The sequence below is a fragment of the Gekko japonicus genome, unplaced genomic scaffold (assembly GCF_001447785.1).
Source record: "Gekko japonicus isolate JY-2015 unplaced genomic scaffold, Gekko_japonicus_V1.1 scaffold603, whole genome shotgun sequence".
NCBI lineage: Eukaryota > Metazoa > Chordata > Lepidosauria > Squamata > Gekkonidae > Gekko > Gekko japonicus.
The window spans coordinates 116,402-127,077 of NW_015169192.1; the positions used below are offsets into that span (position 1 = coordinate 116,402).

The window sequence follows — 10,676 nt, forward strand, 5'->3', positions numbered from 1 at the left end:
CTTCCCACTTACCTCAGCCCTCTTCTCCTCCCCCGGCAGGGGCCGGGGAACGTCTCTTCCTTGTCGTCCTCTGCTCGCTGGGGCCGGGCTAGCGGCGCCCAGGCATCAGTGGTTGCGCTGCCGCGGCTGCTGCGAGGGAGGTCGGCGCGGCCTGCCCGGCGTCGGCTCCTCCTCCTCTGCCGCAGCCCATGACCCGCTTCCTCCCCGGGAGGGGGCCCGGGGAGGAAGCGAGGAGAGAAAGAGAGAGGCCCGGCGGCGGCGGCGCGCAGAAGGGGACGAAAGCGGCAGGGGCTGTGGCGAAGAAGGCCTGCCCAAGGGAGCAGGCTGGCGGGGTCTTCTGTGCGGACTCGGCGGCTATGTCGGGCAAAGGGCACGAGCCAGAGAGGGTGACCCGGTGAACCAGCAAGGGGGATACGGCTGCTGCTGCTGCTGCTCCTGCCGCCACTACGGGGCCTTCTCGCTTCTTCCCGGCCGTCGTCGGCACCTCAGCCTCTTCCTCCGGCCCGAAGAGGTGGAGCGCGGACACTGCCTCCGCCTCTGCAACGTCACCCTTTGCCCGCCTACGGGGAGGGAACACCGGCGGGGGAGAGGGGAAAGGGGGGGAAATGAAGCTGAAGGGAAATTGGGGCCTGAAGGGGGGAAACTAAGGGAGAATGGGAGGCAAACGGGGGTCGGGGGTGCGTCTGGCGATCCAGGAAAAGAACGGGAGGAGGCTAAATAAAGGTAGACCGAGGGAAGTAAGATATGAGGAAAGGAAAGTTTAGTCCGAGGGAAGATTGTCTGTGAAATGCTTGGGAGTTAAGGATGGTCGTCATTGCAGCTGCTGGCGACGGCTTGAACTAGGTGTGCACTTGACATAAGGGCAGGAGCGAGGGATTTGAGGGACTAGAGGGAAGTGGGGTTTCAAATAAAGGTAGGCTGGGGTGTGTGTGTGAGAATTGTTGTAAATTGAAATTAGGACCTGAGTGTGGAACACTTGAGGGGGCAGTGGGGAGAAACACCCTGAGAGAAGCAAGGAGCTAAAAAGGCTCGGGGAGTTGATGGGATGAGGTCTGAACTAGGGATTGAGAGGGAGAGCCTGAGCCAGGAACAGTGTGGTGAGACATCTGAGAGAACGGTGGAGCTGATCCCCAGGGACAGTAATGGCCTGCATGGGTGGGGAGGGGAGAAAGCATGCAGGCTAGAAGCAGCTGAGAGGAGGGTTGGTGAGTGTGTTGCAAATTGGGGAAGATGGTGGGAAAAGGGGGAGCAGTGAGATAAATGGGGATCCTCTATCTGAGCTGAAAGAAGTGTGATAGTGATATTGGTTTATTTAAAATATTTACATGCTCAGGTTTTCTCCCAAGCATCTCGGGCTCCTTCAGTGTTGGAGACAATACTGATTTATTTATTTGTTTACTTAATTTATGGCCTGCCGTTCTCACTAAGAATTAATGCAGATTACACAATTAAAATATAACAAGAAAATTATAAAACATGCAACAATGCAATAAGACAGGGTTTCAAATAGGAGAACAGGGCAATAAAAATACAATACATCAAACAGAATGAAAGTTGCCTAAAATTTTCACTGACATTAAAACTACAACAATATTCACTATATTGAAAAGCCCTCGCTTCCAAGCAAGTAGTGGGAGAGCACCTGGTTTGTAAAGGAGTTTGATGAAACATTTAGCACACACAGCCACATGTGTGTAGGATCATGAAACATCTTCTGGTATTTGTGTGGTAGTTATTGTGAGCCACTTTGACTCGTTTGAAAAATCAAAAGTAGAAGTGTTTTAAATAAAATAAATTTCTGCAGTTCCTTGTAGAAAATATACCCTTGGACAACATGGGGGTAATTTCTGGACAAGGAATTGGTAAAATGGGGAATAAACTGACAGAGTATAAGATTTTAAACAGCAAGCACTTTAAGATGTGCTAGTAGTAGCAAAGGGTTACCAGGGGTGGGATGAAGATGTCCTTCCTAGCCCCTTTGCTCAGTCGCAGGGTTTACATAGTTGAAAAAAGCCTGCTTTTTCCTTAGGATATACTAATGTAAATCCTATGTTTCTAATGTCCACCCACGCCACATACTTATATCCTGATGCAAATAAAATCACTAATTGCTGGTCCAGTCTTATACATGTTTACTCAAAAGTAAACTCCACTCATTTAAATAGGACTGAACCCCAAGTAATTCAGAGGACCTGGGTCTACGGCTCAGACCTCAAAAGCAGTTATAAGGAATCTGACATAAATGAGACGCCTTCCTTTTACCTACAAAGTAGTTTTGCCCAACTCAAAAGCTTGTATATTCTTTCACCGGTATAAATTAAACAAAGAATGTATATCTGTGTATCTTTTAAGATGACAACTTGAACGAATGTAAATAATGCCAGATATCTGAAATTCCTTGTGAATTTAAAACAATTTTAAAAATATTCCTCCATTAGTACCTCAGTTTTCTGTTTTTAAAAAATGTTAAAACCTTTGGTTACCCTACTTCTCCCTTCCCATCTTTTAAAAACAAAGTACCTTCTTAAAGTCTGAAGGGAGGGCTTTATAACATTCCTCTGTTAGCTGGCAATCTTTCCCCAACCTTATTCCGGTCTCCCAGTTTGAACATTTTGTGATACTTTTGAGAGTTCATTCTGTGTGCCAATATTTACACATTTTAAGTAAAATAATGAAGTCATTGAAAGCAGGATATTTTTAAAATGGAACCCAACCTTAATTGCAGTCTACGACCTTTCAGGAAATTCAACAGTACCCATTCATTGAATTTCTGAATCTTCATTGAGCGAATAAACAGGCCTGCATTACTCCTGATCTAACTTCATATTTCAGTGGTCTGATTTTTCTGAATAATCCTTAATGTTTGGAAAAGCAGCAAAAGCTTCCTGTGCTGCTTGACCTCTTTAGGACCATTGGCTAAATATAGCCTGAATATCATTCTTTTTTGTCCAGCCAAATATGACTAAAAATTCCATTAGTTCTCATTTAGAATCTTGTATTACATTGATGTCGACACAGGAGTTAGTTGTGTTTGGAACCTAGACTCAGAAGCCAGAAAAATAGGTCTATCAATGGCTATCAGTCAGGACTGGAAACTCAGAGGTGGTATACCTCTGAAAACCACTTAAATGGGAAACAAATGATGTATAGACTCTGTTCTTTTCTGTCCTGCTTGCGGGCTTCCTCAAGGAATCTGGTGGCCAGTGCTGGGGAAAGGATGCTGGACTTTATGGTTCCTACAGGCTGTTATGTTTTTAGGTAGGATTTGATCCCTAAACAGATCAGCAGACATTTTCAAAAGTTTAGTAGCAGGAAAAAGAGACTTGTTCCATGATCCACAGGTATGATAGTGTGGCTAGAGTCTACATACTCCCTTTGTTGCTTAAGAGAAAAAGGAGAGGAAGACAACAGGCGACTGTACAATGGGTCTGGGGGGAAATGGTGCATGCTTCTGCTCTTAACACCTCAAACATTTAATTTACTCTAGTAGCTTGAGAGGCCTCACTTCAGATATTGCACCACAGTTTCCTTTTGCATCTTTTCTTCTGCCCTGTCCCTTCTGTCTGCCTAAGGGTGCATGAAATTGACCTGGTGTTCAAACTGAGAATTATGACATAAGCATACATATCAAGTTTTATTGTGATAGCTGTCTTCCATGTTAGATTATACCACTTTGCAGCATGCTTTGCATCTTTAACAGCAGTAACAGGGTGTGGGGTTCAAGCTGTGATTAAATCTGGAATGAAAAATGATCTGCACGGGAACTTTCATTGTATTCAGCCCCTGAATGATCAAACTCTAGAATAACAGATTGTGTACGCAGCTCAGAAATTTGCATATGTCAAGGATAATTTAACTCAAAGCCATTATAAGAGGTCCCTTTAAATGATCTGCTCCGTTTGCGGAAGATCTAAAAATTGTGTCTGAGTACCAGTGATAAAGAGGGTGGATACAGCTACATCACGATGATTCATTACAGTGACTAAGAAGCTAGAGTACCTGGCCAGGAATTTGAAAGTTGTAGGTTTTTACTTTCCTTTCAAAAATATTGGAAAATTATTATGTATTTTTGTCTTCTTTAAATGAGCCAGCCTTCAACTGAATTCATTACAGAAGAGTCAAAATGTAGATAATACTGAAGCTTAAAGGCAAAAGTTGATTCTGACTCATATTCAAAGCTTTGATAGAATAAGTGTGATTTAGAGAGATATTCACACACACACACTTCAAACAGAACAGATTGATAACAGTTTAATATATGCTAGTTGGTTTGAAAGAAGAGGAGGAGATTGGATTTATAAGAACTGTTCACAAATATGTAACCTAATTTAATTTTGGATACTGAAAAATCACAATGTTCTGTGTGTCAATTATACTTTTTAAATGTGTTAAGAGGACTATGATGCAGTGGTTTAAAGGACAAAGGGGATTTAGAAGATTCAGATAATATTTTTACTGGACTACTTATGTCTGGAAATAGTGGCAAGTTTTTGTGTTATAAAGAATTATTCAGGCACAAAAGCATAGAGTATTTCTGTGCAACTCAAATACTTGTTAACTTTATTAATATGACTGGCCCAATAAAAATAAGTTTCATAATCTGAATTGTATGAATCTTTGTATTACTCTTCTATGTTACCATGACAGTTATGCTGAAAACATATACTTTTTTTTGCATGAAGTAGAAAAAATAATGGCTATATTTGCATAGGAGCTTGAGATCAAATTCACATAAGCCACTTAAAAGTGTTTTTCAGCATAATTCCTGTTATTGGTGTGCATGTGTGAAAAACAGAAAGGCCGTTCTAAATGTGCTTATTTGGGGGTTGTTGCTTGATCAATTGCTGTGTGGGAAGATTAATTTACAATCATACTTTAAGTTTTCTGCACTGTTCAGTGCTCAATGTGTAATTTGGGTTTAATTTTTCAATGGCCATTTAAAAACAAAATGTAAAAATAATTCTTGATATTCTCACCTTCTCAAATAATAATACTTATAATTTATATAGCACTGTTACATAAAGCCCTTTAAAGTGGGCCAATATTATCCTTATATTGTAGATGGTGGCTGAGATTAAGGCCACTTAGACAGATTTTGGATCAGAGCTCATTCTTCCAGGTGACCATATTAAATTCCCGATGCAGCAGTGCACCATGGCTTTGACCTGTTGGGAGGGAAATAATGCCACACTGAGAGGTGGGAATAAAAAAGAACATGGAGCAAGGTTTACCACAGAGCTCGGTGATCTGAAAATGGTTGGGAGAGGTCTAAGAACAGTGTTGGCAGAGAACTTGTACTGAATCTGACAGATCATGCTATAGAGCTCATTGTAGGAACTATAAAGTGGTGGTGACGGCAGCAAAGAAAGGTCACTTCTCTGCTATTATAGCATCAGCTAGTTCATATCCATATCAGTTGTTCTGAGCGTCTAATGTCCTAGAAACAGACTATTAGCTATGATACTTTTGTCAAGTGTTTGTTGATAAGATATCGAGACTATGGTCTGCTCTGGATGTACACCAGAAGAAAGGCCTAATGCACTGCCTGGGCTATTTAGGGATCAATTTGACCCAGTTTCTGTGATGGATGTAAACAAGATCCTGGGATGTGTGAAGGCCACTGCATGTACCCTGGTTCCTTACTCATCCTGGCTGCTAAAATCATGTAAGGAGCACATCAGCATGCCCTTAACATCTATTGTAAACCAGTCACTAACTGAAGGCACCTTCCCTCGGCCACTCAAAGAGGTGGTTATTTGTCAGCTGCTTTTAAAAAATCCTTATAGAAAAAGGATGTGGCCAGTTATTGCCCAGGCTCTAATCTACCCTTTTGAAGCAAAGTGATTGAGAGAGCAGTAGTGAACCAACTCCAAGTCTTCTTAGACCCTTTTCAGTCTGCCTTCAGGCCTGCCTATGGAACAGAGATGTCTCCTAGCCTTGGTTGCTAACCTCCATCTAAGTGTAGACAAGGCAACAAACTCTCTGTTGCTCATATTGGATTTATCTGCATCCTTTGATACAGTAGATCATGTCATCTTACTGAGGTGTCTAGAAGCAGAAGTAGGTATTTGGATGTGCGCTGAACTGGTTCAAACCATTCCTCATGGATCAGACTCAAAGAGTTGCTATTGTCATTGGTGTGTGGAACCTATCCTGTGGAGTTCGACAGGGTGCAGTTCTATCCCCCATGCTTTTTAATGTCTATGTAAAACCATTATGACAAATCATTCATAGTCTGGGGTTGGTTGTCATTAATATGCTGACAATATTCAAGCTGTATATATTCTTATCCAAATCTGATAGAGGTCCTGGATTGCTGCCTTGCTGCTGTGATTAACTTGCTAAATATGAACAAAGTGAAAAGAGAGGTAATGTTGGTTGGGGAAGTGGAGGCCTTGAAGGATATTGTTCTCCCCACTTTTGATGGAGGTCGACTCCCCCTTGCTGACTTAGTTAAAAGCTTTTGGGTCCTACTGGATCCAGCTTTATTACTGGAGAAGCAAGTTAATGCAACTGCATAACAGGTTTCCTTATAACCCAGCCTAGCCTGTAAGATGGCCCCTTGCCTTGATATGGCTGATCTGGCCACCTGGATCCATGCCACAATGACATCAAGACTAGACTACTATACCTTGGTCTCCCCTCAAAATCAGCTTGAAAATGCCACCTGGTCCAGAATGCCATGGCTTGGCTATTAGCGGGAGTCCGATGGAGCATGCATATTACTCTCATTCTGCAGATGCTCCACTTTAAGGTATTGCCTATCTCATACATAGCCCTTCATGGCCCCGGCCCCTCTTATTTGCTGGACCGTCTCTCTACCTACGCTCCGCCACAAGAACGTCACTCAGCAGGAGCTCCTGATGGAGCATGCCTGCAAATGGGCAAAACCAATAACTGCCCATACACATGCTTTCTCCATTGGGGCTCCCACCTTGGGGAATGGCCTGCCTGAGGAGGTCAGGAAAGTGCCACTCCCCTGGCCTTCTGCAGACCACGCACAATGAAACTCTTCAAGAGGGCTTTTCTGCATAGGTGATAGGGTTGTACTGTACAAAATGGTTCACGGGCTTACTTGGATAAATTATTTGGGACTGTGGTCTATATTGCTATGTGTAGCTTATTGTAGTAGGATCCTGTTATGTGATTTCTGTACTGCTTAATGTGTGATGTGAATACTTATGCTTCGCTTCAGTTCTTTCTGGTGGTTCCAGACTTCTAAAATCCTAATGCATTGGTTACTGAATGACCCATTTTGTTGATTGTACTGACTCACAACATGGAATCCTCCTTTAGTCCTTGTGAGAAAGGCAGACTATAAATAACGTCAATAAAGAAAATTTTGAGGTGCGACTTGATGCACTGTCTGACCATCATTACTTCATCTTGCATCGGTTGCAGTTATCATTCCTACCACTTCCTCCCCCTGGGGCCTGGGCCATTCCCCCCCCCCCCCATCTCTCCAAAAACATTCACACATGACTGCAGCCTGAGAAAGCTGCTGAGGGGGAATAAAAGCCATTGCTGTTGAAATAAACATTTGCCGTATGCTTTGTATCCTGGCAACAGCGCTTGCAGAAAAGCATGGGCAGAACTCCAAGGAGCTGCTTGGCAAACCACAGGCAGCAGTACCTGGTGCAAACAGGGTGACAATGCAGCCTTTCTGCACTGGGTGAGTTTGCAATGGGACGGCCAGGAAGGAAAAACTCTGGCGAAGTCACTCTTCAGAAGAAACCTGCTCTCTCCTGACTTACCCCATTGAGCCACAGTGCATTATCAAGAGGCAGCGTGTAGGACCTCAAACACCCAAGTGGTGGTTAGATCCTAAAAGGAGGACACAAAACAAGAAGCTGGAAAACAAATAGGTTGGCTTTTAAAATTCCCCAAGGGGGGGGGGGGAGGCCAGGGCTGTGAAGGAGGCCAAGACAATCTCTTACTTTTTATAGTCAGTGACTTCTTTTTAAAAAAAACTGTTAATTTAACTGTAATATATGAACAAACATCAATGCCCTAAAATATATTTGCATGAAGACTCCGCATGCCTAAATGGTGAAGGGAAATGTACCCCTCTCTTGGAGGCTCCCCTGTGGTATCTGACTGGTCACTGTTGAACAGAATGCTGAATTCGATGGCTCACTGGTCTGATCAAGCATGGCTGCTTTGAAGTTCTTGTGTTCTCTAGGTATGAACCTTTGATAGTATGTTTTCTCTTAATCTCAGAAAACTCAGAAATTATATGTTTTCAAAACTATGTACATAAATATTTACAATTATAAAAAGAACCAGAGGAATAACCAGGCTGCCTATTCTCTGTGCAACAACAGAAGAATTAACCAAGTTGCCTGTCAACCATACATACAAGAAAGCAAGTCCTGTTTTGCTCAGGAGCAAGTACACAGAGGCTATATCCAAACAGGTTTAGTTTAGTTTTATTATTACGGTCTTAAGACCAGCATACAATATAAACATAAGAAAGAGGGGGGGAAACAGAGAAAACTCATCCAAGCAGGGATTTTCCCCCCATACAGGCTGCAGAAGCTCCTGTAGTACAGTGGATTGTTCACACAACATCATGGCTAATCTGGGCATGACTTTTTCGTTGAAGAAAATAAAACCCTAATTTTCTACATGTGGCCACTACGTGGAGGAGTGGGGTTGTCCACATTCAAGATGCTGTGAAATACCTGGCTGCCGTGCACCATTTCCTTCTTTGTAGCCCTTCAGAGGGTACTTTTCATTTTCCTGCGCTGAGGCACACTGTGGCTCAACAGCTGAAAATGCCATCATGTCTGCACTTTTGCACAGGTGCCACCGAAAAAAGGGGGAGGGAGAGTGGTTAAGAAAAATAAGAGTTGGTTTTATACCCTGCTTTTCTCTACCTGAAGGAGTCTCAGAGTGGCTTCCAATCATCTTCACTTCCTCTCCCCACAACAGACATCCTGTGAGGTAGGTGGGGCTGAGAGAGCTCTGAGAGAATTGTGGCTGACCTAAGGTCACCCAGCTGGCCTCATGTGGAGGAGTGGGGAATCAAACTCGGTTCTCCAGATTAGATCCCACCGCTCTTAACCACTACACCACACTGGCTCTCATGAGTGAAGAGATAGTGGCAGCAGTGAGCAGAGCAACAATGGAGTGTGTGGCTTTCACTCCTACTAGTCCTTGCACCACTGTAGTAGGAACGTGTATTTTTGGATCCATGTAGATGGAGGTTGAGTTAATGTCTGAAGGAAGGGCAACATGAAGCCACTGGACATGTATACTCCTCCTGCCTTTTAATAGCTGCATGACACTCAGAAATCCAACAAGTTAATCAGTGCCCACCAGCTGGTATTGCAGACAGAGGGAGACAAAAAGCTGCAAATAGCAGAGGAGGATTGCTTTTTTAATAGCAACAATGGAGTGTGTGGCTTTCACTCCTACTAGTCCTTGCACCACTGTAGTAGGAACGTGTATTTTTGGATCCATGTAGATGGAGGTTGAGTTAATGTCTGAAGGAAGGGCAACATGCAGCCACTGGACATGTATACTCCTCCTGCAAGACTTTTTTTTTGCCTTTTAATAGATGCATGACACTCAGAAATCCAACAAGTTAATCAGTGCCCACCAGCTGGTATTGCAGACAGAGGGAGACAAAAAGCTGCAAATAGCAGAGGAGGATTGCTTTTTTAATAACCGCTGGGTTTTCATTCCTCGTGAGAGGACAGCAAGCTCCTGGCACACAGCTGTGAATATGTAAGACACCCATTTAGTCACACAGGACTTCCTGCCTCAGAAACAAGCTTTCCCCACTTCCTTTTCATGAAAGTTTAACTCCCTTCCATCCTCTGGCTGTCTTTTAGCCTCCTCCCGCTTTGCCTTTGACTCAATACATTTTGTCCTGCAGCAGAAAGGGTGCCTCTGAAGAACAATATCGATATATTTAATGGGTCTTTCCCCAACTAACCATCCAGTTTGTAGTGTGCCTTCCTCACGCTGTGGCAGATGAATAGCTGTTGTTGCTCAACCATCCAGCTTCATGTGCTGTGGCTGATGGGCTACAGGGCTGATCTCTCTTCTTCTCATGTGCCAATTGCTGTCTGCATTTCTCTGGATTTAGCCCTTATTTATATTGCATTTACTAAATCTGCAGCTTCCCCAGTCAGGGGTATGGCAGAAGATGCAGTTGGTAAATCTATCTGATCCCTTCTCAGTACCATGTCCAAACCCAAAACAGGATCAAGCAGCCAGTTGCATTTCCTTCCTCCTGTAGGTTAATTCAAAGGTTTATAAGGAGAGTGGTACAATAGGCAGGTATGTTTGGGGGGGGGGGGTTAGTATGAAAAATACATACTGCTTTGATCTTGTTTTAAGATTATGGAAGACTAGGAGTAATGCCCGTTGTGGGAAGAAATACAATGAGATCTAGAAGGAAGCTCCAGATGAGTGTCCCGACTGTGGCTGGTGGGGCGACAGAGGGAAGCGGAAAATGGAGGGAGGCAAGCCATGTTTCTTTCCTTCTGCTCAGCTATAAGGCAAGGGCTGTCTCAAGTCATTTTGCTGCTTCAAGTGGGTAGAATGGGAGGACAGCCTCATGGTAACAGATATGGTTCTCTTCACCTCTGACTTATTTTTTGAGGGGGAGGGGGGTGTTATGCAGTGGCAGCTAAGGTAGAAAAGCACCTCCTCCTGTGCCATGT

General features: G+C 43.6%; 1 protein-coding gene across 1 annotated transcript in view; it reads right to left on the minus strand.

The window, feature by feature from the left end:
• Nucleotides 1–509, minus strand: part of STK26 (serine/threonine protein kinase 26) — a 48,047-nt gene extending 47,538 nt beyond the window's left edge. The window contains exon 1 of the mRNA XM_015416253.1: nucleotides 13–509. The gene's annotated coding sequence lies outside the window, so the exon portion shown is untranslated. The remainder of the gene's footprint in view (nucleotides 1–12) is intronic.
• Nucleotides 510–10,676: the final 10,167 nt, after the last annotated feature.